Here is a 27,090-nt window from a genome sequence, read left to right as displayed (position 1 = left end):
AGCACAATTAGGTCTTTCAAGGATCGCATTGGTGAACATGCCAGAGCAATGCATCAGCAAGACCCTCGGTATCCCATGGCTTTACACATAGCAAAGTGTGCAAGCCAGTCTACACACAAGAAATTCAAATTCTATGGCATAGACGTTGCCAAACCCAACATACGCGGAGGAAACCGGGAACTTCGTCTACGCAGGCTGGAAGCAACCTGGATCATGCGTTTGCACATGGTTAAGTACGGCCAAAACATGGACTCTGAACTTCAAAATTTCTTGGACCCCTAAACCTGTTACCTGTGCATTAGATATCATACTCGCCCCTCACCACTGCACTTCGTATCTTGCTATTCTTCTCCTCTAGCGCTTTCTAAAATGAGTTTGTTACTATGGACACTTACACTATCTTGTCCCCGCATATAACATACACTTATGATGCCCAATTGATGTGTCCGTACCCAACATATGCTTTCCGCATCATACACAGTCTTTCTCTTCCTTGTTTCTATTTTTGTTTTCCATGTATTAGTTATATAATATGTGTTTTTAACATATTACATCAACATAATTTTGTATCGAGTTACTCCCATCTTTCAAAACAGTTGTGTGCATATCTATAATTTGTGTGCCTCTAACATGGTATATCGATACGTTTTCTGTTTCGATTTATGTTTATCTTTAGTACACAACCTTGTAAAAACATGATCCCTTGCCACGCGCATACCACGCATACATTGAAGGTCAGCTGTCTAGTTCTCTTCTCCATGCATTCCCACTTCCTGGTTAGCACTGATGCGCATGCGCGCTATCTACCACGAAGTACATCTCACGTGAGGCACACGAGCACTCCTGTCTTCGACCCATCCAGCGTCACAGCTCGGCAGTAACCCATCATCCTAGGTAAGAGTTCCACCCTCAAGTCCAGGGACACCCGCCCTGACTTTGATTCTACAGATACCCTTACAGTCACTACAGTGTGACAACCTGCTCGTTCTCTCCCCCTTTTTTCCTTCCACTGCAGGTTACCTTCTGTCAGTCGTACCCGACTGCCTCGTGCTTGGACTACTTCGTCTCCATACTTTCCATTCATCTCCATCCCTCTATGTATCGCACGATCACCGATACCACGTGAGTTATAGCCCACCCATGGCCACTGCACCATGTTGTCAATTACCCTTCCCTCCCTAGGTGTACTGACCTGCCTTTCTCCCCCCTTTTTACCCTACAGATCACGCACCGCGCCGCATACAGGTAATTCCCTCCCATCCATTGTTGACACAGGTTTAATTCTCACCCACATTTCGTTTAGTATACTCATGCTGTATGAGTCATCCGTCACCGCACATCGGTGATCACAACCAGGTGCCATGTTATTCTCTTTTGGGATCATGTTTTAGTCACAGGCAATGCATGCCTACATATTGTAACCATGTATATAAAGAATTCAATAGCAATGTGGATTGTTTTATCGCAGCAACCTCGCTTCTCTCACTATCCTGTTTCCATGAATTTTATGTTAAGAGTTTGGCTATTGTATACCCATAATTGCCTGTATCAACCTTCTCTCTTTAGTAGCCTCTTCCCGTTTACTGAATACGTCACCCATTACCTATGCTTTTACGTATTATTACAGTTTCAATTTTTTTTGGTATATAACGTTTGATCTTTACGCAACTGTTATTCAAGCCACTCGTGTGCCCGTATTACTCTTAGACACGTGCATGAGTTATCAACCGACTGTTTACCATTTTATACCACGACGCCGAGACGGGCAACATCACTCCTTTCCTGCACACAACCTTGCACTCCCGGCAATCTTCACACCAACTTTAATAATACCATTAAACTCAGTTCGCGCTTGTATCGACGCATCTGGATTATCATGGTGTCCACCTTATCACTGATATCTGTTCACTGCCCAAACGTAGTTCACTTGTTCATACGATATCGTGCACAAGCATTATGCCACTGCTACACGCACCAATACTGCTCCACCATTTCCATTGTTGTCTGTCGCAACATTGATTATCTCGTCTCCGCACTGACAATCTCCTGAGTCAACCACTTTTTCACTCGTAGTTCTTACAGGACCGTTTCGCACATGCTCACCAATGTGCCCTGTGTATTATTATTTTAAATTTTATTTTCTTTGTTGTACAATCATGTATAATATATCATGTTTATTTCCTTTCTTTGGACTGCTGCTGGAGTCCCTAATCTGCTTATATCATCTTTCTTTATTGCTTTTGTCATGGAAACACTATGATATGTTTTACAGACCTGATGAGTCACAGGTTTTGCACTGTTGATGAAACACGTGTCGGCTGGCGTTTGTAAAATCTGAAAAAAGAACTACATAAAGCATCACAAACTGGCTCTACCAGACTACCGGTGTCAATCGTATTTGTCTCTAACTACTGTATTATCAGAATTGTTAACTACACGTGTGCCCAGTACCTGTTGAACATTTGCATGGTTTCAAGGCATCCTACGCCCGAACACTTTTTAGAGGTTTTAGGGTTCTTCTCTCTTCTGGCAGCACCGTCTAACCATTTTTTCTTGTCCATCACCACACATTATAAAAGCACTGTTTGAGCGCCCCCGTCCTGTATACCCCAAACCCACAGCAGATTGCATCTAGGCGCAGGTGCACTATGGATCACGAAGGGCGTCCTCACTCGGAGGTGGTGCAAGGTCTCTTTCAACAGTGGATAGAGCCTAGGTTAGATCTAATTACCACCGAAGGGAACGCGCAATGTCTGCAATTCTGCACGTTGGAATTTCCAAGACGGCACTCGCTCGGCGACGCTTTTCGCCGCAAGTTGTGTTGCGATCCATTGTTTGCCTTTACGCCTATACCACTTCTGCCCATGATGTAGAAGAAGATCAGGTGCAATCAGCCCAAGTCATCCTTGTGGCTCCGGATTGGGCACGAAGAGTCTGGTATCCCGAGCTGCTCAACATGGCCATCGATCCTCGACCCGTCTGCCTCTTCGGGAGGATCTTCTGTCGCAGCAACAAGGGACGGTCCTCGACCCGAACCTGTCCAGCCTCCACCTCCTTGCGTGGAGATTGAGCGTCTCTCCACTAAGACAGTATATGCCTGCCGGTGGAACACATTTGTGGCATGGTGCACAGCAAAAGCTGTGGATCACCTCTTTGCCCCTCATTCTGAGGCTCTCTTGTTCCTCCTTTATTTGGCCCAGTAGGACTCTGCTCTGGGTACTATAAAGGGCTATCTCTCAGCCATCTATGCCTCTTATTCGGCTTCCAGATCAGCCTTCTCTTTTCAAGTCCCCGGTGGTAAATCGTTTCTTGAAAGGCATAAGTCATCTCTTTTCTCCTTCGTTATGCCTCAGTGGGACTTGAACCTGGTTTTAACTTAATGTGTGCTCCCTTTGAGCCACTTCACATCTGTCCTTTGAGGCTGTTAACTCTAAAAACTGCATTCCTGGTAGCCATCACGACTGCTAGACGAGTGAGTAAGCTCCAGGCGCTTTCTTCAAAGCTTCCTTTTCTATCTGTGTCTCCGGACAAAGTTGTCCTTAGGACGCGTCCATCCTTCCTGCCCAAGGTTGTCACTGCCTTTCACATCGGGAGACCATCACTTTGCCCACCTTCTTTCTGCCTCCACATCCTTCGAAGGAGGAAGAGAGGATCCACCGTCTGGACCCAAAACGTGCACTTTTCCTTTATCTTGTTCGCACCAAACAGTTCGGGTGGATGACCAGCTCTTTGTGGGGTACATCGGCACCAAGAAAGGTCAGCCGTTCACAAGCGAACTATCTCCCGATGGGTCGTTTTGTTTATCAAAGCTTGCTATTCTCTGGCGAAGAAGGAGCCTCCAGTGGGGCTGCTCGCCCATTCCACCAGGGTGACATCAGCCACTACTGCTCTGGGACGAGGCGTTCACCTGAATGACATCTGTCAGGCAGCTACATGGGCTTCGTTGCACACGTTCACCAAGCACTACTACCTGGACAGTCAAATCCGGAAAGACTACTTCTTTGGCCGTTCTGTTCTCCAGGACTTCCTCGTGTGATCTTTTTTTGCAGTCCTACCTCCGGGGTTGGTATTGCTGGGATATCTATTCTAAGGTAAGAAATCTATTGAATTGAATTGAATTACGCATTTGTATAGCGCATGGCTACCCGGAGGCATCCCAGCGCTTTAAGCTCATTCCAATCTCTGAGGTTTAAGCGAACAGGAAGGTTTTTAGCAACTTTCTAAATCTTAAATGGTTTACTTCCATTCTGATTGATTCGGGGAGGTAGTTCCATAAATTTGTGGCTTGTAAGGAAAAACGTCTCCCCCCCGTACGCACTCTCCTTGTTTTGGGAACCACAAGCAAATTTTTGTTATTGGATCTCAGAGTCCGCTTGGGGTTATATGGGCAGAACATTGATTGAATAAGTGCTGGTCCGATTTTATTGACTGCCTTGTGTACCATAGTCAAGGCTTTAAATTCCACTCTCTGTTGCACTGGTAGCCAGTGAAGCTGGCGCAATCCAAGCTTAGCGGATGCCCTTTGTGGACATTCAACAGCATTCGTGCTGCACAATTCTGTACTGTCTGAAGAATTTTAACTGTCCCTAGAGGAGTCCCGAGATATAGTGCGTTAGCATAATCTAGGCGTGATAAGATCAGCGCTTGCACCATGATCTTCCTAGCGTCAAAAGGAAGGAGCTTAACAATTTTTCTCAGTAGCCTGATCAGAGCGAAGCAGGTACCTGCTACCTTCCGGGCCTGTACCGCAAAGTTCAGAGCTGGGTCTCGCCAGACCCCCAGGCTCTTGATTTGCTCCTTTGGTGGGGGCGGCTGGCCAAGGCTGGCAGGCCACCAGTTTTCAACAGTGGTGGGTGGGTTGTATCCCAGCATCATCACCTCCGTTTTCGCCCCGTTTAGCTTTAAGAAGGATTTATCCATCCATTCATGGATCTTGTCAAGGCAGGTGGAAAGATTATCATACGGGGCGGCTTGGGTAGTCAAGGAGATGATGAGCTGGGTGTCGTCTGCATACGTCACCAGTTGTACCCCCCAGGGCAACACTACCTCAGCCAACGGCCTCATATATATGTTAAATAAGGTAGGGCTGAGGGATGAGCCCTGGGGAACACCACACTGTAGACGCCTTTGGGGGGAGGATACATTGTCCTCAACCACCGCAAACGACCTGTCGGACAGGAAGGAGCACAGCCAATTAAGCGCCTGGCCCGTGACACCTACTTCTCTTAGCCTCTGAATCAGAATGGAATGATTCACGGTGTCAAAGGCCGCGCGGAGATCTAAAAGTAGTATGGCCGCACAACTTCCACTGTCCATGATCTTCCTTGTTTCTTCCACCACTGTGATCAAGGCTGTTTCAGTACCCTGCTTGCTTCTGACACCTGTCTGTGTGGGGTGTAGGGAGTTACTAACCTCTAAGAAGGAAGAGAGCACGGAATTTACAAGCTTCTCAGCAAGTTTGCTAATAGTTGGCAAAAGAGATATAGGTCGGTAGTTTGCCCAGTCTTCCGGATTCTTTAGCAAGGCCCTAACTCTTGCCTGTTTCCAGGAAGGAGGCACGATGCCTGATGCTAAGGAAGAGTTAATCACCTCCTGAATCACTGGGCTCACAGTATCGGACACCAGGTTCAGTATGGTTGGAGGTGCAGGATCTAGAGGAGAACCAGATTTTAGACTTTTTAGAAGCATCTTGGTAGTCGGGCCGTCTAGATGAGCAAATTGCTTGAGCTCAGTTACGCCCACATAAGGGAATAAGGTAGATTTAGTGGGAGGGTGTTGAAAGGATGAAAATATAGTAGCCACCTTTGTGGAAAAGAAGTTAGCAAGTTCATTACAGCGTGTAATTGCTTGGCCAGAGTCAGCTGTAGGAACAGGGGGGGGGGCAACAAGAGATTTGAATATTTTAAAAATGTCTCTAGGCGCATTGGCCGCTGAGCGAATTTTTTTCTGGTAGTAGTTGGATTGTGTAGTTTTAATTTCCTGTTTATACTTCCTTTTTTTTTTTTTTGGTGTTCAACCGTTTATTGCCAGTTTCACATTGTACACAGCTATTGCACCTACAACCCGGGGGCCGGTAGCATTCAAGGAATGGCAACGATTAGGCGAGTGATGGGAGGACACAGCCATGATACCGACAGCCCGGGGGCCCGGTGGCGTTCAGTATGTATGTACATAGTAGATAGTGCACAGTTTGTAAGGCAGAATTAACCCATCTGGACAGTTGAACCTTTTTTGTCGGGAACGGTTTGAGGAAACATGTTTATCGGATAGGTACATTTTCCAAAAAGAAATACCGAATAAACAATAAGTGGACAATTGCAATATAACATGATGGTTCGTGAGGTGTCACTTTAGTCACAGACAGTAATGGTATCAGTTATCAATCCTACATCCGATGCATGACAAGTAAAGAAATGAAAACCCTCGTCCAGGTTCGATGCCAACCGTGGTCACTCAGGGCCGCACATCCACTCTGCAACAGCAATCATGTGCGTAAGTAGGGCACTTCGTAGGTGACAAGACACTCAACCAGAAAAAAAAGGAAGGAAAAGGGGGAGGGGTGGACACATTCTGTGTGCGTCAACCAGTGGTCAATCTCGGGTATATCTCCATGTCTCAGCCAATGCCCTCCGGGGCCCTCGCGGGAGTAGGTGCATCCTGAGTACCCTCAATGGTGCTTGCTATGTGTGTACGGTACGGGCCCCAGATGTCGACCGGCCTTGATGCGGAGGGGACCATTTCAGAGTATTCAGTGCTGTTGAGGTTGCAATGTGCCATGCTCCGGAGCCAAGAGCTGTGAAGGGGGGGACGTCGGTCGCACCATCTCAGCGCAACCTCCCGTTTGGCCAATAAAAAGCCCAGCGCCGCTAGCTTGCGCACTGTTTTCGGAAAGTCCGCAACATAACCCAGAAGAGCTATTTCCGGTATAGGGGCCAGCGTTAAACGGAGCATGTTGCCAAGTGTCATGTGTATCTGTGACCAATAATCATGTAGTTTGGGACAGGACCATGAGAGGTGTGCGAAGTCAGCGAATTGGCCGCCGCATTTGGGACAGTGGTGAGGGCGTGATGGGTCTATTCTGTGGAGTCTCGCGGGCGTGAAGTACAGTCTTCGTAAAAATTTAAAATGTAAAAGTTTGTGTTTACTATTAAGTGAAACGTTTTTGGTCGCTCTGCAGCACCACCGCCATTGGTCGTCCGAGATAGGATATCCTAGGTCCGCCTCCCAGGCAGCACGCACCTCCTGGTCGCGGGAGGGAAGGAGATCACAGCACATCCGGTACAATTTGGAGACCAGGTGCGCACTCGAAGGGTGCTGGATGATGAGAGTGAGAGGTGTCATCTCCGCAGGGGGAAGGGGAAACGATGAGAAGGAAGCGTGCAGTAAAGAGCGTAGTCTGGTAAGGACAAACGAGTCCATGAATGTCCTGTCAGTAAATCTGAGGTCTTCAGTCAGTGTAAAAGCGTGCCCTTCCGGGAATAGATCCCCGATCAAGGTTATGCGAAACTTGGTCATCGTGTGACGCACCACCGTCTCTCCAGTTATCGGGAACCAAGTGGCGTTCGGTAGCGGAAGGGCCGGAGAATACAGTTGTGGGAGGTCGACCAAACGGCTTAACCTCCCCCACGCCCAGCACGTAGCAGACACCGTTTGGATGTCTTTTGGGTCTCTTGGAAAGCCCGACGGCAGTGTAGTAGACAAAGAACCAGGCAACACCAAATCGGCCTCAGGTTTCAGGTATGGTATCCTAGCGTCAGGGTGGAACCATGGGTAAGCGTATGAGCATTGTGCCACAAGAAAGTAAAGGTAAAAGTCAGGGACGCCCAGTCCACCTCGCTCATATGGGAGAGTCAGCACCTACCATGCCACCCTCGGGGTCTTGTTTCCCCACACCAGCGACAGGAGCAACGAGCGTAGCTGTGCGAAGAAAACCTTGGTGAGGGGTATAGGTATATTGTTGAACAAATACAGAAACCATCGGTAAGACTATCATTTTGATGATGGCGATGCGGCCAGCCATGGATAATGGGAGCCTGTTCCATCTCTCAATCTGTCCCTCCAAGGCCACCAGTGCAGTGCCATAATTCAATCTGAGGATGGCCTCCGTCTCCATATGTATATGGACGCCAAGGTACTCTACAGAGTCTCGGCACCATGTGAGAGGGAAGGGGCTGGGCCACTCTGCGGTACTGGGCGTTAGTGGGAATATAACCGACTTGTGCCAGTTAATGCGAAGGCCAGAAAATTTCCCAAAACTGGTGATTTCTAGGAGTAGTGGCTCCAAGTTGGTTTGAAATTGGAGGCCGCGGTGTAAATGCATCTCCTGGAAGTGTCGGACCAATGGGTCCATTGCGAGAATGTATAACAGGGGGGATAGTGGGCAGACCTGTCTCGTACCGCGTGCCAGCCGGAATTGGGCAGTGAGGGTACCGTTGAGGCGGAGCCGGGCGACAGGTAAAGTGTACAGCAGTTCAACTGTGTTGACCAAGCACTCTGGAATACCCATGCGGCGCATCACTGACATCAGAAAAGGCCATTCCAGGGAGTCGAACGCTTTTTCGGCGTCCAATAGTATCGCAGCTGCTGGTGTGTCGGGGTCCACCCGGTGGAGAACAGAGAACAGGGTGCGGAGGTTGAGGGACGTGGAGCGGTGGGGGATAAAGCCCGACTGGGCTGGCGAGATGATGGTGTCCATCAGAAGAGAGAGTCGCATGCCGAGAACTGTTGCTAGGATCTTATAGTCAAGGTTAAGGAGGGACAGTGGGCGGTAGGATTCACAGAGTGTAGTGTCTTTGCCCGGCTTGGGTAACAGCACTATGACTGCCTCTCTCAAAGTGGGGGGAAGGCAGCCAGTTTCCAGCGCCTCTGCGTACATCTCCACCAGCTGGGGGACCAGTAGGTCCTTGTAAGCCTTATAGAAATCGGCTGAAAACCCGTCCAGTCCTGGTGCCGACGAGCTTTTCATAGAATCTATGGCCTCCTCTACACTGTCCGCCGTTATGGGATCTGCCAAAAAGTCAATCATCCATTTGTCTAAGAACACCATGGCGATCTCATTCAGATAGTCCCCTCTCTCCGCGTCATCATCAGTCAGGGTGGAGGTGTAGAGCTCGGTGTAGTAGGATAGGAAGGTGGCGCAAATCTCAGATGTGGTGTGTACCATGGCTCCCGTCTGCCCTCTAAGTTCAGTGATGTAGGAGTTCAAGCGGGGGGGGGACAGAGAAGGTGTGCGAGCAGTTTGCCGGGTCTATCACCCTCTCCATATTGTCTGGCAGTGTACGATCTTGTCAAGAAACGGAGTTCTCTGTCTGCCTCTTCCCTGAACTCCACCATCAATTGCAAGCGCCTATTTTCCCGATCGTCCGTGTGGTGGTGAAGCTGCTCCGAGTCCAGTGTCGCAATGTCGCGTTCTATGCGTGAAAGGGTGGCCCGCACCTCCCTAAGCAGTCCAGTGTGTTTAGCAATGCATACTCCCCTGATGGTCGCCTTAAAACCCTCCCAGAGTACAGCCTGCGTGTCTACTGAGCCCGTGTTTAATTCAAAGTAGTCCACTATGGCCTCCCTGATTTCCTCAGTGAAAACTGGGTCCTGTAGGGCCTTCCCAGGAAAGCGCCATTTCCTCTCATATCCCCCCTCCCGCGGGATCTTAAGCTTAAGCACAACGGGAGAGTGATCTGATAGTGTGCGCGGGAGTGTGAGCAGGTCGGTCACCCACCCAACCAGTTCTGGGGATAGCAGCCAGTAGTCAATTCTGGTCCAGGTGTTATGAAATCCTGAATAGTGGGAATAGGCCGGTGTAGTCGTGTGTAGTTGTGCCTCAATATCGACCAAGGAGAAGTGGGTGCAGATATCCCGCAGGACGGGGCGTGAGTGTGGTCGCGCGTCTGGGGTAGTCGCCGTGCTATCCCTCGGGGGATCCAAGAGGAGATTAAAATCCCCGCCCATCAGTATCAAGCTTGGGTCCGAAGCCAATAAGTGTACCAGGACATCTTTGAAGAAAGCGGGGGTGTCAGTGTTGGGACCATATATCCCAATGAGTGTGACCTTATGGCCCATCAGGGTGCCTGTGACAATGACATATCTGCCATCTGTATCGAGGACAGTTTGGTGCGGTTGAAATGGGAGCCATTTGTGGACGCAGATCGCCACCCCTCTGGAGTATCTGTTGTAGTTGGCAAAGAAGCGATGTGTGCCCCACCCTCTGGCCACCCTGGAAGCCGATTCTGAGGACAGATGAGTCTCCTGTAGGAAGACTATATCAATCCTGTGCCTGGATATGTAATTAAAGACCTGCTTGCACTTTTTGTCGTTGTTCAAACCCCTAACATTCCAGGACATGAGTGACAAGTCCGATGGACCCTGTTGCAGTCCTACAGTAGGCATGAGGGTAACATAGGGTTAAATGGATTGTAGCATGACCCGGTAAGGATCGAAAAAGTGACTGTAAAGACTTTCGGACACTTGTGTACAGAACAATACCCAACAAAAAACCCTTCCCAGCCTCCACCGAGCCTCCTGTAAAATCCCAAGAGGACCACCTCACCCCGTACAGAGGAAGGACATAACATCATGAACAGTGTAAAACGTAGATGGAGGAAAAACCTCCGGAAGTAAAAAAAAATCAACAAAAAAAAATCAAACCAATCCCAGGTAACACGGCGATCGCCAGGGGGGGGCAGCGACGCCTCGACATCCGGGCAGTCATTTCACTATTTTGGATTAGGTAGTCCAGTAAGGCACCGGAGCGGTGCTCGTGGAACACAATGTAAACGATGGAGCCAAACTAAGAAAAACAGGTGTTAGCCTCGCTCAGCGTCGGTAAACAGGTCCACGCTTTGTTGAGTGTCGTCCTGCGCCGGTGACGGCGCCCTTGAGTTGTTCGAGTTCTGTGAGCTTCTGGCCTTGTAGGTGTGAAAAAACTCCTGCACTTCTGACGGGGAGTCAAAGATGGGGGCCCTGCCGGCCACTTCCACCCTGAGGCGTGCGGGGTAAAGCATACCATATTTCAGGCACAGATTTCGCAGTGTGGCCTTCACCCTTGTGTATTTCTTCCTCGCTTCTTGAACCATGGCGGTGAAGTCCGGGTGGAATGACAGAGAGTCGCCTTGCCATTGAACCTCACCTTTCTCACGGGTGGCCCGCAGGGCCACATCACGATCCCTGAAGTTCATGAGCCTGGCAATTATTGGGCGAGGTGGAAGACCCGGTTGTGGTCGCGGACCCAGTGATCGGTGCGCCCTTTCAACCACAAACCCCTGAGTAAACTGATCTCTCCCGAACAGATCAATGAGGAGTTTCTCCACGAAGACATCCATTCGGCCGGTCTGAGTCGATTCCGCCACGCCCAGAATGCGAATGTTATTGCGTCTACCCCGCGCTTCTAAGTCTTCATTTTTAACGGCCACCTCCTTCAAGATCTTCTCAACTCTCTCGAGGCGTTTCAGTGTCTTCGAGCCGGAATCTTCCATATCTGAAATGCGGGCCTCCGCCACGTCAAGCCGGCAATCATGTGCCTGCACTTTGGAGCCTATATCTGCGAGTTTTTGTTCCAGCGCATCAAATCGATTGTCCAGCGCTTTGAATGCAGCCCTCATTTCGGTCATCATGGTCGCTACCATCGTGGCGGCGCTGTCTAGTTGGATGGGCGGTATCAGCTCCGATGTGGCGCCCGAGGCACCATCACCGCCTAGCAGTGGGGTCTTGTCAAAACTGAGTTTACGCTGGTTGGGGTCCCTTTTCCCCATGTTGGCCGCAGCGCAGCACGCCACGTGGAACAGGCGTTAAGACAGGCGGGAGGTAGATGTGGAGGCTTGGCGCGGTTGTGGGCAGATTGGCAACCTGTTCGCAAGGTTCACGTTGGGCAGATCGTCTGCCACATTCGGGTGGTGGAGGCAGTGTGGAGTTGGTGTTTCAGGGCGGGTAGCAGGAATGGCGACCACCAGGGGTCCGCTAGATGATACACCGCAGTGAGTCACGTGGTCAGACACAGATCCCCCAGGCTCGCGTGGACAGCAATGCCGGCGTGTGGCAGTTGGACATCAGAGCGCCCACAGCGCAGTGTGCAGGATCACCAGGTTAGAAGGCGGCCTAGGGCGGGCAAACCACCAACTGTGCACTCGCTGCACCGCGCAATTGTCGGGCATAGGAGAGCCCAGTAGGGGGGGGTCAGGCAGGGCCGCTCAGGCCCGAGGCAATCCCGCACCCAAGTCGCCCACCCCCGTCCAGGAGACCCCCAGGCGCTGGCGCCCGGCCGGTTCCACGATCCCCGCCCGGGGCAGCCGTCACTCTAGCCCCCGGCTCCGGTCCGCGCACTAGGCCGCAAGCGGCACAGAACCCAGAGCCCGCACGGGCAAATCCCCAAGCCGGCAACCGCGGGAGGCAGCAACAGGCACCCGGCCCCCGAAGCGGACTCCAGATCGCGGGCGCAGCGCCCCAGCGCAGGACCTACCCGAGCTCCGGGCGCAGTGAGAGCGGCCGCCGGTGGGGCGGCGGCCCGCTCCTCCGTCGTATTGGGTCCCCCCGGGCACCTCCGAACTCAAGCTCTGTATCGATCGGCAGCAAATCGCCGCCGCTGCAGGATGGGTGGTGGGAGCGGTGTTAACGACCTCTCAGGCCCCCAGGATGTCGTGCTTCATCCGCCCGGACAGCGGAGCTTCAAGCAAAGGCGGCCATCTTAGTCGCCTCCGTGGCCACGCCCCTCCTGTTTATACTTCCTTAAGGCTAGCCTATAGCTCTCCTTGCTGGCTGCAGTGTAATCTTTCCTCCAGCTTCTCTCCTGTTGTTTACACAGCAACTTGAGAGCTTTCAACTCCGGGGTGTATCAGGGTTTTTTGTTTCCGCCACTTCTGTGGGATAAATTGCTCTTAGGAAGGGTGAGATCCAAAGAAGCCTCCACCCATTGGTTAAACCGCACATCAGCCTCCAGAGGATCATTCGTTAAATCGGGTAGCGTTTTCTTAAGGTTCATATTCCAACTGTCGGGTGGGAGTTTAGACCAGACTCGGGTTGCCCTCTTGGTAATATTTGCTGGTTCATGCTGTTCCTCCGGGGTCAGGGAAAAAGGTAATAGTGAATGATCAGACCAGGGAACTCTAATCGAATTGTCAAAACTAAGGGTATCTATATTGGTATAGCAGTGATCTAAGATGTGTCCTGCTTTATGCGTTGGACCTGTAACTATTTGCTTCAATTGGAGCATTCCAGATTGGAGGTCAAATTACGACAGGCTGGAGAGTCAGGCTCATCGAAATAGATATGAAAATCACCTAAAATGGTGAAGTTGGGAGTAGAGCTTGCACAATTTATTGCATTAATAGAAAGGTCCTCACAGAATTGGCTATAGGGGCCTGGGGGTCTATAGAGCATAAATCCAGATAAAGTGCAGGTAGGGGAAAAGGAAATTGCAAACTTTAGGCTTTCAGCCCCTGAGATTGTAATCTCTTCTGTTCTACAGGTCAAAATTTTCCTATAGATAATAGCAATACCCCCCCCCCCCCAGCCTTCTGAGCGATCTTGCCTCAGTGTAGCAAAGTTGGGGGGTAGAGCCCGGATAATGTCAGGCTCCGAGCTATCATCCATCCATGTCTCCGACAGGAAGAGCACATCAAGGTCTCGTTCCTCCATGAGCATGTGGAGCTCGATCGCATGTTTTGGCAGTGATCTGCAATTCAGTAATGCGAGGCGGAACAGATGAGGAGTATCCTCTGTCCCACAGGGATTGCCCAAGTTAAATTTATAATTGCATCCTGTGCAAGGTTTAAAAGTCCTTAAGTGTGTGTTAAGCTTAGTACAAAGAAAACTTTCCCTCCTCCTTAGTGCAAGTAGATCGTCACGACTATAACTTTTAAGAGGGCAAATAAGATTTGAACAGACAGGATGCCTGGACCCTGGTCCCGTCCTGGCCCGGACGGGCACAGACGGGCAGGACTCTGGCATGACTCCGGCGTGAGTCCGGCGCGTCCGTAAAACGCCTCTGCTACGCGGAGTAGGCCCGTCCCCTTTTGTAGAGAGCTAGAGCAAGTCAGGGCGCAACCACACGCAATATGGCCGCTGTGACGCCTTCACCTCCCCGGGACCAACTAACAGCGTCAATACTCAGCTGAGAGTGGCCCAGGCGGCGGTGGGATGATGGAAGAGTCTAGTCCGGTGGAAACGCTTTCTAAGTGAAGCGGAGGTAATTTGCACACACAGTTTAAAAAACGAGCTTAAAATGCTTATTTAATCAAGCATAGTTCTGATAAGACAAATAAGAAAAGGCAGAGCAGAGAACCTCCGGCTTCCGCCTCAGAGGGTGTTTCTTTTAGATGAACAAGTTACTTACCTTCGGTGACAATATATCTGAAAGAAACATTTGTTAGTTATAGATTCCTTACTGCCCCATCCATCCTCCTTGTTCTGCGAACTGAAATCTAGGGTTAGGGTTATCCTTTCAGGGCCCTAGTTTGGTGCACCAGTGGTCAGTGTCTTGCATGGCGCTGCATTTCTGGCGCGGAAAGTCGTGTACAGAATTGACGTCAGCGCACGAGGGCGGCGTCTAAATAGCTGCCGCAACGTCATCCCGGTGACACCACGCCAATGACGAACGCACAGCCAACCAACGCCACTTCCCGACTCGCAGAGGTACTGCTGATAAGAAAACTTTCCGGATGCAGTCTGGCGCCTGGGGGTAATTCTAAGGTAAGGAATCTATAACTAACTAATGTTTCTTACAGATATATCGTTACCGAAGGTAAGTAACTTGTTCAATACCCTCTGTTCTCAGAAGTATAGTTCAAGTAACCTGCAGACTACTAGTGATATTGGTTTAAATACTCTATCTGAGTAACAATCCCTCACAATTCTTCACATGCCCTCGTGGTGTGAAACACATGCTGTAGCCCTAAATCAGGAGCACGTTTTGTGGTCCACAATTGCCAACAGCTGCTCAATCTTATGAAACGCGCTTCACAATGCATGGAATTTTATATCCGTACAGACGGCACTGCAGCCCAGAATAGTGCTCTTATGGGGTGCACCTGGAGGGCATCTCTGCACCCCCGCAATACTTAGAGTGTATTGGAGTTCCCAAAAGCACCTTTTATAGATGCAGATTTTGCAGGACAGTACAGCAATGTCACTGGTCATGATGTGCACATCTTTGATGTCGCTGGTATTGGTCTGGACGAGAAGACATCAGCGCTGTACAGTACAACAGCAAAGATGTGCAACTAATGCACAAAGAAAAAAAATGACTAATCTACTAATAACCTATAATCTTGGGTTTCAGAGTAGCTTGCTTCTCAAAACAAAGTGCTTTACTCGTCAGTGATAGAAAGAGCTATATAAATACAATTTACAATATATAATTAAGCATGCATTTCTGTGGGATGAAAGGCAGCCCTCTGTCTTATTTATGTTTTCGCATTTTTACACCTGCTTTGCTGGTATCAAAAAAGCAACATGGCTTTTAAGTTCATTTGATGTCACATAGCAACAATACACATAAATACACTCCACATCATACCACATAACTCTAATTAGCATAATTTCACTCAGCGCCACATAGTTCCATGCAACACAATTCCACACAATTCAGCAACACACCACATAATTCAACTCACCACATTTACATAACACACCACATACATCCAATCGACACCACACAATACCACATCATGCCACAAAATTCAACACACCACACAATTAAACAGCACAACATACCACTACACAACACAAAATATCATTCCACATAATTACACTGTATGACACAATTCCACTCTTCATAATTTCAGTACACTCAAAATCACATAATTACTACCCACATAATTGCACTACACACCATGCCACATAATTGTACAACACATGATTCCACAACTAACAATTCAAATCCAAACCACATAATTTCACACCACGTACCTCCACTCCATAACAGATGGGTAAAACACATTGTCATTTACAACACCAATAGCTCTAACTCTCACAAATGCGAGACCTATTGGCATTGTCAAAGCATATTTTCTACTTTTCTTCCTTTTTAAAGTTTTATATCGTGTGAACTTAGCCCTAGGCTGTTTGAGTGCTATGCACGAGCACCAATTACAGTGCACAAGATGTTTTTTTATGTAGGGGCCTGGGAGATGGAGTGATTTGCCCAGAATCACAGGATGTTGAGAGTAGATGCCGGGACTAGAACCTGATCCCCCATCTCTGCAACTCTGACCTTCAGGCCACTTATGCCTATACACGCAAGGCATGAAAGTTTGAAGATACTGTTCTTGGGAAGGGCTCTGGTGCCAAGGTGACAATGGCCTACACCATGAGCAGTAGAACAGTGAGGGCCCTTAATTTACTTACTACTCAACCCCTCCTCAGATCTCCATTAGCTGAGCAACAGAACAAGTGCCAGGCCCCCTTGAATTACTTAATTACTCAAACCCTCCCACAGCCCCCCACTGCTTCAGGACAATGGCCTGGCAGGGGAGGGATAAAGCATAAAACACAGCTGCTGGGTCATCCATAGTGGAGGGGGCTGAGGTGAAGATGGCCCAAGTCACAACATCACCTGGCTCCCACATCAAGGCCACATCATAAACCCTCCATAACCCGCCCGCCATGCCCTGAAAAAGAAGTACTGTGGGCGAGGTCAAACACAAACATTGTTTCAGGGCTGTGTGGGCTCCAGTGGGACCGGAATGAAAATGGCTCAAGGGCCTGAGAAACACCTGCCCCCCAGGGAGGATGATCCTCCCATCACCTGCTCCTCAGCCCTCTATCAGGGCGATAGCTTGGCAAGGCAGGGGGGTCAGGGAGAGGCCACAGATGATCGTGGCTCAAGGAGGTCTTATCACACGCCCCCGCCCCCTCCCGGGAAGCTGTTTTACTCTCCCTGTCCAATGCCCTCTGTGGGCTGGGAAAGAAAAAAAGTGGCCCACAGAGGGCACTGGCAAACCGGCCCTTCAGCCGAGGCCCGACTGCCCGCAGTGCGAATCCGTCCCTGGACCAGTGGAAGAGGATGGAGTCAGCGGATCCAATGAAATTGCGTCGCACGAAACAGCAGGCGGCCACACGGTGTAAATTGACATTGTCCACTGAGATGTATTTATTGTCTTTGTGACCCGGTAAAGGTGGTAAAATTACTGTACAAGTACCCTTCATTCCAAGCACTCGAACCGGTGCACGATAAGAGGGACCAAATTGTTTTTTGTTCTACAGCTTTTCTCGTAGCCAGCCGGCAACTGGAATCAGCAGTGCTGCATCAGTGGAAGAGGGTAAATGTTCAGGTGCAAAGCTGATCCTGTAACACAGTAGAATGATTATCTACGTCAGAGGTTGCAGCAGCTGCCACAACGTCTAGACCATCAAGGTCTGGCACAAACATTTTAATGCCAAAGAGCATTTCGTATGGGATTCGCCTACCCAGAGATCTTCGAGGGAGATTATTAAGTGCACGTTGAACCCCATAAAAGTGGGCCAGCCAGTTCCTGCAAGTACCTTAGACTCTAGCTGTCAAGGACTGCTTTAAGTCACCGTTCATTCGCTCCACAACTGAATTGCCCTCAGGCCTGTATCGAGACGAAAATAGCACCAGCACTCCCATCGACTTCATCGCATCCTTGTACACCTAAGAGGCGAACGCTGGACCTTGGTCAGAATAGAAGGTGCCACAGGCAAACATCCCGACAAAGACACGCAAATCCCTGATGACATTTCCAGCGTCAGCACTGCGTTGTGGCCAAACCCAAAGGAATCTAGTGCACGAATCAACTGCAACAAATATATATTTATACACAGTATCAGAAGAGAGTGGACCGCAGTGATTGAGATGGACACAGCCAAATGGCTGATTAGAAATACACAGCTGTGTTTGAGGTGGACGCGAGACCGTAGACGGCTTAATTTGTTGACAAATGTCACAAGAAAGTACATAATTACGGGTCTGTTTATATAAACCACGCCACCAGTAACGTTGCTGTAAAATAGAGACTGTTGCCGACACACCGGCATGAGCTGATGCAATGCCCTCATGTGCAGATTTGGTCAGAGTAAGTCTACGGTCCAAGTTGGGAATCAGCCTATCCCCAACTGAAGGAATCATAGCATAAGGAACCTGTTCAGGAGTTATATGATAACAGTATTTCGAAGGGAAACCCTGAGGATAAGCAGTTTCTTCCCTCGTAGCAGCCACCTCTGCCAGAATATCATTATCTATTTTAGTCATGAATCTTGTAACTGCTGCTATGGAACACGTTGCTACTGTAGATTTGGCCGCTTCATCAGCCAAAGATTTACCAAGAGCATGTGTTCCCACACGCTGATGGCCAAAAGTATGTATAATATGTGTGAGGGGCAGACGCTGTTTAAGGTTTGCCACTCGAACCCAAAGCTGCCTTTATAGCCTCGATAATCATTTTGAGACCAAAAGAATAAGCTGTCATTAAAAGTCAGTAGTAAGAATCGCATACAATAAGAGTATTCTCATTTGGATTAGCAAACTCGAGAGCAAGAACAAGAGCAGGCAGCTTCGCCAATTGTGCAGTATAGTCTCCAAGTGCCTGAGTGTGCACAATGGAAGACTTAAACTCCCCATTAACAATTGAGCCAGCAACAATTGCGCAAGCCACTGAATAAGATAAGCATGTTTGGAACCGGTGGCAGGTTTAGTCGAGCATTCCGTATTAATGATGCATTCGTACTCATTTAGAGGAAGCAACAACAACGAAGGAGGATGAACATGTTCATACTGTAAAAACTCCTGTGTCTGAAGTGCAGCATCAAAGTCAAACGTGATATCAGAGGATGTCAAAGAAGTAGTTCATTGTATCCAACGGGGTGTAGTGACTTTGAGTTAGGTACACTCGCCTTAGTCACGGCTTCCAAAGCAGGGAAGGGCATGACCATAAGTATGTGTTTGCCTTGCAGCAGTGAGCGTTATTTCAGAATCGCCATCTGTACTGCCGTCAAGATTTTTTCAAAAGTTGAAAAACGCATTTCAACAGCAGTGTATAAATGTGATTTGTATGCAATAGGTATTGTGTCTCCCTCGTGAAGTAAGTGAAAACCACCGTCCCTGAAACTATACGTATCACCAGGTTTGTAGTGTTATCACGCGTCAACAAGTAGTTAGTTGCAAGCTTGTCAGATTGCAAAGAAAGTAGGATAGAGGTATGTTCCGGTGTCAAGGGGTCACATGCAGCAGTCATCTGAATTGTGTGTTAACATAGAAGTACTGTAGCATCCTTTCATTGTACTGATTATCTTATTTTCCTAAACTGATTATGTTGAAATTCATTACAGGCTCAAAAACATGATGGTGATAAGTTTACTACAGCTCTACATGATTATGTCATAATTTCATTGTTTGTTTGGAGCAACTGTGTTGTTATTATCCATTGCAGTTAGCAATGCTTGTTGTTTTGATGCCCAGCATGTTTTTCCCAGCCTTCCCTCACGTGTAAAAACGGTTGCGGGATTTCACGTGAGGCAGGAACATACACCCTAATCTTATGTGCACCAACTCTATAAAAGCCCTGCCCTGACGCGCAGCGGCGCTTCGCATCTTGCCAAAGCGTCACCACGAGTGTTCCTGCATTCCAGTCCGGTCCCGAGGATTGGGCCTGAACCTGTCTTGCATTCCGAGTTTCTGAGAAGCCCCTAAATTCCTACCTTCAGCAGTTCTCCGACTACGGCTCCACACCTCCCCTCTACATACCTTCATTCCGGACTCCCGAAGCCCCTGGACAGTTCTTTCTTGTTCCGAAGTCTCCAGCCAAGGTCAGATCGAATTTCCGCTTCCTATAAAAAAACAAGTAAGAATTATTACTTCCTTAGTTACGGACAAACCTTGACAACAAAGCATTGTTCAGTCAAAGACATTGTATACTCTTGCACCGAGTGTCGGAGATACCACGTTAATCAGCAAACAAACATTGGTAAAGACATTTATGAAAACATTAACCAAGAGTATAACTAAGCACTGGTAAAGACAATAATGAAGCATGGGTAATTTCTTGTAAACTGTAAACTATATTTGATATTGTTTTTAAAAACCTGTTGTTTGCCAACAAGCATTGTTAAAAAAACTGTTGATGGTCAAAAAGCATCGTTAAAGGCAAAAGTGTGAAAACTTGAGAACCTTAGTTATAACCTAAAGACAGAGGGTCTGGATTCAGTCACCAGTAGTATAAGGTGTAAATCTCCTCTTGTAATGTTTTGGAATATTTTCCTGTTGTTGTTTGTTTTATTACATATCATTTCAGAACCCCCAACTTCGGAGTTCACGGTATAGCTGTCAGGTAGGACTAAACGTTTTGAGTGCATTCCGATAATCAAAGCTAACATACTAATCAGTTAACCCCTTAGCTTGGCAACAGGTTTAGAGTTCCTGTTAACATATACTTGTTTTAATGTCATTGAAGACGCAGTATAAATGAAAGAAGAGTCGCCTGACAACTGTAGAAGTGTTGGAATGGGCCAAAAGTAACTAGGTATGTTAATGTCTGATTTAGAGTGAATGATACTAGATTTAGCACACTTTTGTTGATAATAACCTGGAATAACTGTTGTTTAGAGAAAGTGTTTGCCGGCTGGCAGAATCCACACAAGAGGCCCAGAACACTTCACCCAGAGAAACTTCACCTGGAATCCTCAAGAAGAAGGACCAGTGTTTGTCTTGTTTCTCTCTCCACTTCCCCTTTCCCTTGTGGATAAATCAGTGTAGTCAAGCGTTTTCATCCTTGCTACTTGATTTGGTCACGAAGGAGTTGGGAGTTTGCATCATCAAGAAGGAAACAACAGGAACCTTCTTGAGTGAACGCGCAACATCCGGAAGCTAGCTGGCAGAAAAATATGTGGGTTGTATCAACGCATAAAGCGGTTTGATACGCTGGGCATGATCGGGAATGTATGACCTCACGAAATTCAAAAATCCCAGCAAGGACTGAAGTTTTTTCAGTGTATAAAGGGGTTGCAACTGTGCACTTTTTTCCAAGAAGTGGGGGGCTAGCCCCTTTCCTTCATTATTAAGCTCATAGCCCAAAAAGAGTACCGCCAAATGGGCGATGTGCGATTTAGCAAAATTGAACTTGTATCCATAGTCGGCCAAGGATGAAATATTTCTGTCAACTCGGACAAGATGCGGCATAAGTTTGTCGTCCGTTAGATAAATGTCAATGTCGTGCAGCAAAGACACAACACGTGCAGCAAATACCTAGGGGCTATTCTTATACCCAATAGGAAAACACGTAATTTTTCTGATTTCCGACAGCAGTAAATTATGTCAAGTCACAGCTCTCAGAAGCTTGTGACTGTAGAAACCATTGGAAATGTCCAGTGTAATTTTTACAAACAAGATTGTTCACCAGCGCAGAGCTGTGTGTGTTCTACACTGCAAAAGTGAGACAATGACTATTCAAATTTCGGTAATCCAATACAACCCGATGTGAACCGTCAGGTTTTGATACCGTAAAGAGAGGATTATTCATCGGTGATGTACATGATTAAATCACTCCTTGATACTCTAAATGTGTTAGAATGTCACAAACATGAGCCTTTGCTTCACGTCTGATTGGATATTGCGGTTGTGGCTGTGGCATAGAGCGTAAAGGTATTTCATGAGCTGGTGAATCAACATCCTAACCCACCTGATTATGGTACACTGCCGGGGCTAGGGCCAAAGCCCACTCCGCTGCGAGAGCCTTTGCATGCTCCTCAGGGACAAAACGCGAAAAACTCGGCAGTATCACGTCCTCCCCTCTAGAAGCGGCTAACGCAAAGGGTGGAGGCCTATCTTTCTCTGCTAACAAAATATCATAAGAGGAGGTTAGATTCTCCGAGAAAATCACCTTGATTGGACGCAGTATATCATCTTTAAAAATAATCTCAGAGAGCCTATCCGGGGGGCCACCCAGGTGTCTGCAGTCTCTACTGTAATGAATGCTGCACTGTCAAGCAGAGTCACTGCCCATGTCCAGTCCAGGAGTCACGTTCTCACCGTCTGAGGTATATCTCGCAGTTAAAGCAGCAACTTTTTAGGTCTCGGACTAGCGTCCCACAAAGTGGGCGGAGTCCGAGATTTTATGCTGTCTATTATAGGGCTTGAACACGCCCCTCTTCTCTATTGGCTGGCCTCGTAAATGCTGGCCAGCCATTGGAGGAGAGGGGCGTCACTCAGTTCATGGCCCGCCTTGACGCGAATCGGGGGCGTTTTTGTCTCTTTTTTTAAGCCCCGCCCCTTTTATAGTGATGGGCGTTACACCCCCCTCTCACCGAGGTCCCAGTCCATTTCTCCTGTAATGTACCCTTTGCTACCTCTTGTATTTTGTTTGCTCACAATTGTCACTTTTGCCTAATATAACTTAACGTCTGCTTTTGTAACTGCTCACTCGTCTCATGGATCATTTCTGTTCCTATTGTGAAGCGCTGTGACGCACCGCCTGCAGTGACCTGAAGGGGCCGCCACGCTGCCCATGGCGACCCGGAAGTGCTTCTCTCCAGCACCCGGATCCAGACCTCTCGCAGAGTATACTCAATAACAGGACAGCACGGTAGCCATTTTCTTTGATCACATTATGGCACCCGACTACGCCCCAGCGGGATTTGCCACTTTGACAGGCTTTCCCAAAACTCTGCAGTGCCGGTAATTCTAGTTGCTTGTTTAAAATTACTGGCTCCCCATGTCTGGCGTCGACTAGAGAAACTGCGAGCCGCCTTTCAACGAGGCGCAGAGGTGGCTGGAGGTGAGAACCCTCGTTTCTGTATTGTTTCTGGTTGTTCCCTTGGCTTGTCTGCAGCTAAACATTAACCGTGGCTGTGGTGCGCGAGTCGACCGACCTGAACTTTTATTGCTTTGGGGAGAGGCGAGGGTTAGGAACACGGGGATGAGGTGAAACCCGCTGCACTCCAGCACGGACAGCTAGGTTGGCTCACGAACCTGGTGGTGTTTAGGTGTAGGGCAAAACATTGCCGGTTTGGAAATAAATTACAAGAAAAAGTACACGTGTGAACGACCTTCTTAATACCTGGAAAGTTTGAGAAATGTGCATGCAGCTTAGACAACGTAAACGACGCAGAGTTTGGCCCCAAATTCCACTGATTTGTAAATTGAGGGGTACATAAGGCCACAACCTCAAAACATGAAGCCTTTGGTGGTGTTTTTTTAAAGTCAATTACGAATAAAGATCACTTTCTGTTTACACTGTTCTCTATAAAATAGGAGTTGAAACGTGTTAACTCAAAGCTGTCAAATGTGGCAGTAATCTAATTAGTTAACTCTGGAATTTATAGTTTTGTTTATCTTTGGAAGTGGTGACTTAAAATTCCCTGCCCGCACCATGTTGCTGGTTACTGACCCAGGACGAGTCCACTTGATAGCTCTGATTTCACACTTATTTTCGGCATCTATGTACGGCCTGCGCTGTTTCCATTGCATTGTTTTTGTTAGGTTAATATTAGCTTAAAACGCGAGAGCCTCCGCTGTAATCCCTGGTGTTTAATGTCCACATTAAATAAATCTATTTTAGCCCGGTGCATTCTGGTACTTGCAGTTTAAAAATGTCCATTATGAATGCAGCACTACATGTGGCGACATCTTTGTGGCTGATTTGGTAAATCATTCGAGTTCTGATCTAACTGCATACTTCACCATTTCTAGATGTTTTTTACTGGATCCCGTTGCTTCCAGATGCTTTTATTATTTTAATCTTCTGAACTGCCTTGTAGAGCAGTCATATGAATCCCAGTAGTGTCCTGGAACTGGTCGTTTGTGACCAATGGTGTGAGTTGGTTTCAAATCGTGTTTATCCTGTTGAGGTTCGTGTTTTTTTTTTTTTTTTTTTTTTTGCTGGGCATATGTAGTCCAGTGTCTAGACCATATGCCAGCTACTTAACCAGCAGAATCCTTTGGTAAATGAAAATCTTGAATATCCACCAAGGAAGGCCTCGTTATGTCCATCTTCAATGAGTGAACAGTTAATCGTGTGTTGACCGTCCATGCCTGTAAACATGTGGTGTCATCATCCATTAATCTTCAGTGGGTTTAGAAGAATGCATTTGACATTATCTCTAGCTCGGTGCATTTATTGCATGAAATGACACACCTATGAAGGTGTGCGATAGGCATTGTGTTTCAGGAACATATTTTGGCAAAGAGATTGCACTTATGCGCATTTGCCGAAACATTGTGCCTCTTAAAGGTTGGAAGGCGGATATTCCGGTTTGCTCACGTGTGCTCTAACGTTGGTGGGAGCCAGCATGTAAAAGATATATATGGCCATTAGAAGCTAATCATTGGCCATTAGTGAGCTGGAGGCTATTGGGTGGGTGTTAGTGCCACACACCCAGTAACTGGGAGGACCTACTTCAAAGGGCAGAGAACCATGCCGCCCTCAGGCATATCTCAGCATCTCCTTCTTTCGAGGTTTATTACACTTAAAATTAAGGGATCTTGTTTAAAGTTAAACAGTCTTCTTTGATCTATTTGACAATTTAAAACTGAAACGTACATTTTTGTAGTCAACTTTGGTGTAAAACAAAGACACTTTATTTAGCCAGAACTCATTCTTTCCTAATCTATGTAAAGTTTTTCAATAAGGATACTTTTCTCTTTCGTGGGCTGCCCACAAACCTGATTTCACTTACTCTGGCCGCATCCTGATAATAACCTGTCAGTGCTTCCTTTTGCGGCCGATCATGGTTTTGAGATAGAGGGATAAGTGATATACCCAGGATCACATAATTGAATGAAATGGGGAAACTGAGATTCTACATTTGTTGGTGGTTTGAAGGCCAGGCTCCACCTTCCTGGTTGAGAACTAACATCAAGACTTCCTTGTACGATTAGATGTCCCTCCCACTTGGAAATATTTATTCTTTTCACTTGAACTCTTTCTAGGTACCCACAGCTCTGCTTAGTTATCTCAAAGCAACTGGGTTGGTACATTACAAAACAAATAAATATAAATTCAGGTATCCTTGTTGAACACTTGGCATGATCACTGCGCCTTTGAAGCCGAGCCATTCTGCATAAAACAGGTCTTATGAAAGGTAGCTTTTTACCTAGATCTATGATTCATGTTGGACTTAACAATGTTTTTGTGGCACTTTCTGCCTGGTTTTCTCCTGTTATTTTTTCATTGCCCTTGTAAAAGACTCTAACCCATATTTGTTGAATGGTCCCCCCCTTGTTGGTTGTGCTTGATCTCCTGCCCCCTTCTTGGTTGTGCTTGCTCTCCTGCCCCTACCCCCTTGTTGGTTGTGCTTGTTCTCCTGCCTCCTCGTTGGTTGTGCTTGCTCTCCTGCCCTGCTATTGGCATTGTAAATGACAATGACAATGTTTTTTAAAAACATAAATAAAAATAATGTCATGAGCAATGCCAATAGCTCTAACTTTAAGAATGCCAAGACCATTGCATTGTAAATGCTTGTTTCTTTTGAAACGGGGGTCTAAAACAAGGTAGATGCTCTTGTTTTCCTTTAATGTCAAACTGTGGAGGCAGATCTCGTCCCTGTGGTGCAGGTTGACTTTTGCCACAATACTGGCGTTCCCCCTCCACCGACTTGAGTGCCTGATGTGTCCTGTAAAGAACGAGGAGAGCGCTGATCAGGGACTTGAAATCTATCAGGAGTCTTAATGTTTGCACGGTCATGCAAGTCATTAGTACACATAGAAGACTCAGGTGTTGGTGAACCAGCACACGAACCTTGCTTCTGCTGCTGCTGCCCCTGTTTCTTGTTTTTCCTGGTCTTTTTAGGAAAAAAACGGTGCCCGTCTTTATGAGACTGGCCTTTTTGTTGAGTTTGAGTAGAAAGGCTTAACTCCCAGACAATTGTGGCCTATTGTCTTTTAAGCCTTTTAATAATCTTTGGTAATTTGTGTGGTTTGTCTGCATCAGGGACAGCCTCCAAGTGGTTTGCCACTTGAAAGCTTACCGCATCACCCTTGACATTTGCAAGGATCATATTAGCAACCACGTCGAACACCCCCACCAGTCTCATCCCCAACTCTACAGCCGCTTTGGTTCCGTGGTCATCTTGAACACGCTTTATAACGGAGGGGAGCACGGTCATGGAGGAAGTGCCGAAGCATTTCGAATATACCGCTGCAAACACCTTGCCCCAGGTGTTACAATCAGCTAACTCTGGAAGTAAGTCTTTAGGCAAACTTATAGTTAATATCCTGTGCTTCTCCACCGGACTGGTATTTGGAAAAACAGCCTCTAGTTGTCCACATTTTTCAGCAAGCCAATAAGGGAACTCATTCCTATTCTGTGTATGCTTGCCCATTACTGAATTAACCATAAGGGGACTGATGGTCACACCACCAGTACCCGCAGGTTGTGAAGCAATGCCAGGTGGTCACACCTGGAAGTTGCGTGACATGTTATGTTATGTTATCGGTTTTGTTGAGCGCGACAGCTGCCCTAGCAACGGGGTGTCCCGGCGCTAAGAACCAAGCATAACCAGCTGAGGGAGGGGGGGGGGGAACGAGACTACAGCGGAGGGAAGAGGTGCGTTTTTACTGCTTTGCGGAACGCGGACAAATTGGTGAGGCAACGAATGTGGAGGGGCAGGGAGTTCCATAATTTTGCTCCCCTTACTCTGAAGGAGCGATCTCCGATTCGGCAGAACTTTGTGCGGGGGATCACAACTAGGTGTTGGCCCATGGAGCGCAGATTGCGTAGGGGGTATAAGGTGTTAGCAGTGATCGGAGAAGTTCGGGGCCATCAGTTCTAAGGATTTTGAAGATGATAGTAAGAGCCTTGAACTGGATGCGAGCTTCCATGGGCAGCCAATGGAGCCTCTGTATAGTGGCTCTGGCCGAGCATCTTCTGGGCAGGCCTACAATTGCCCTGGCTGCTGAGTTCTGAATCCGTTGGAATCTGGATATCTCAGCTCTGTTAGCGCCCAATAAGAGGACGTTAGCATAATCCAGCCGGGCAAGGATGGGGGCTTGGACAATGAGCTGCCTTGTCTTGGGGTCAAAAAAGCCTAAGATGGGGCTAAGGCTTCTCAGCAACCCAATACATGTGGCTGCCACTATCTTTGTGTGCGACTGGTAATTCAGTGCAGAGTCCAGCCATACTCCTAGGTTTTTTACCAGGGATTTCGGAGGGGGGG

The sequence above is a fragment of the Lissotriton helveticus genome, chromosome 1_1, assembly GCF_964261635.1.
Source record: "Lissotriton helveticus chromosome 1_1, aLisHel1.1, whole genome shotgun sequence".
Taxonomy (NCBI): domain Eukaryota; kingdom Metazoa; phylum Chordata; class Amphibia; order Caudata; family Salamandridae; genus Lissotriton; species Lissotriton helveticus.
This window is presented reverse-complemented; position numbering follows the sequence as displayed.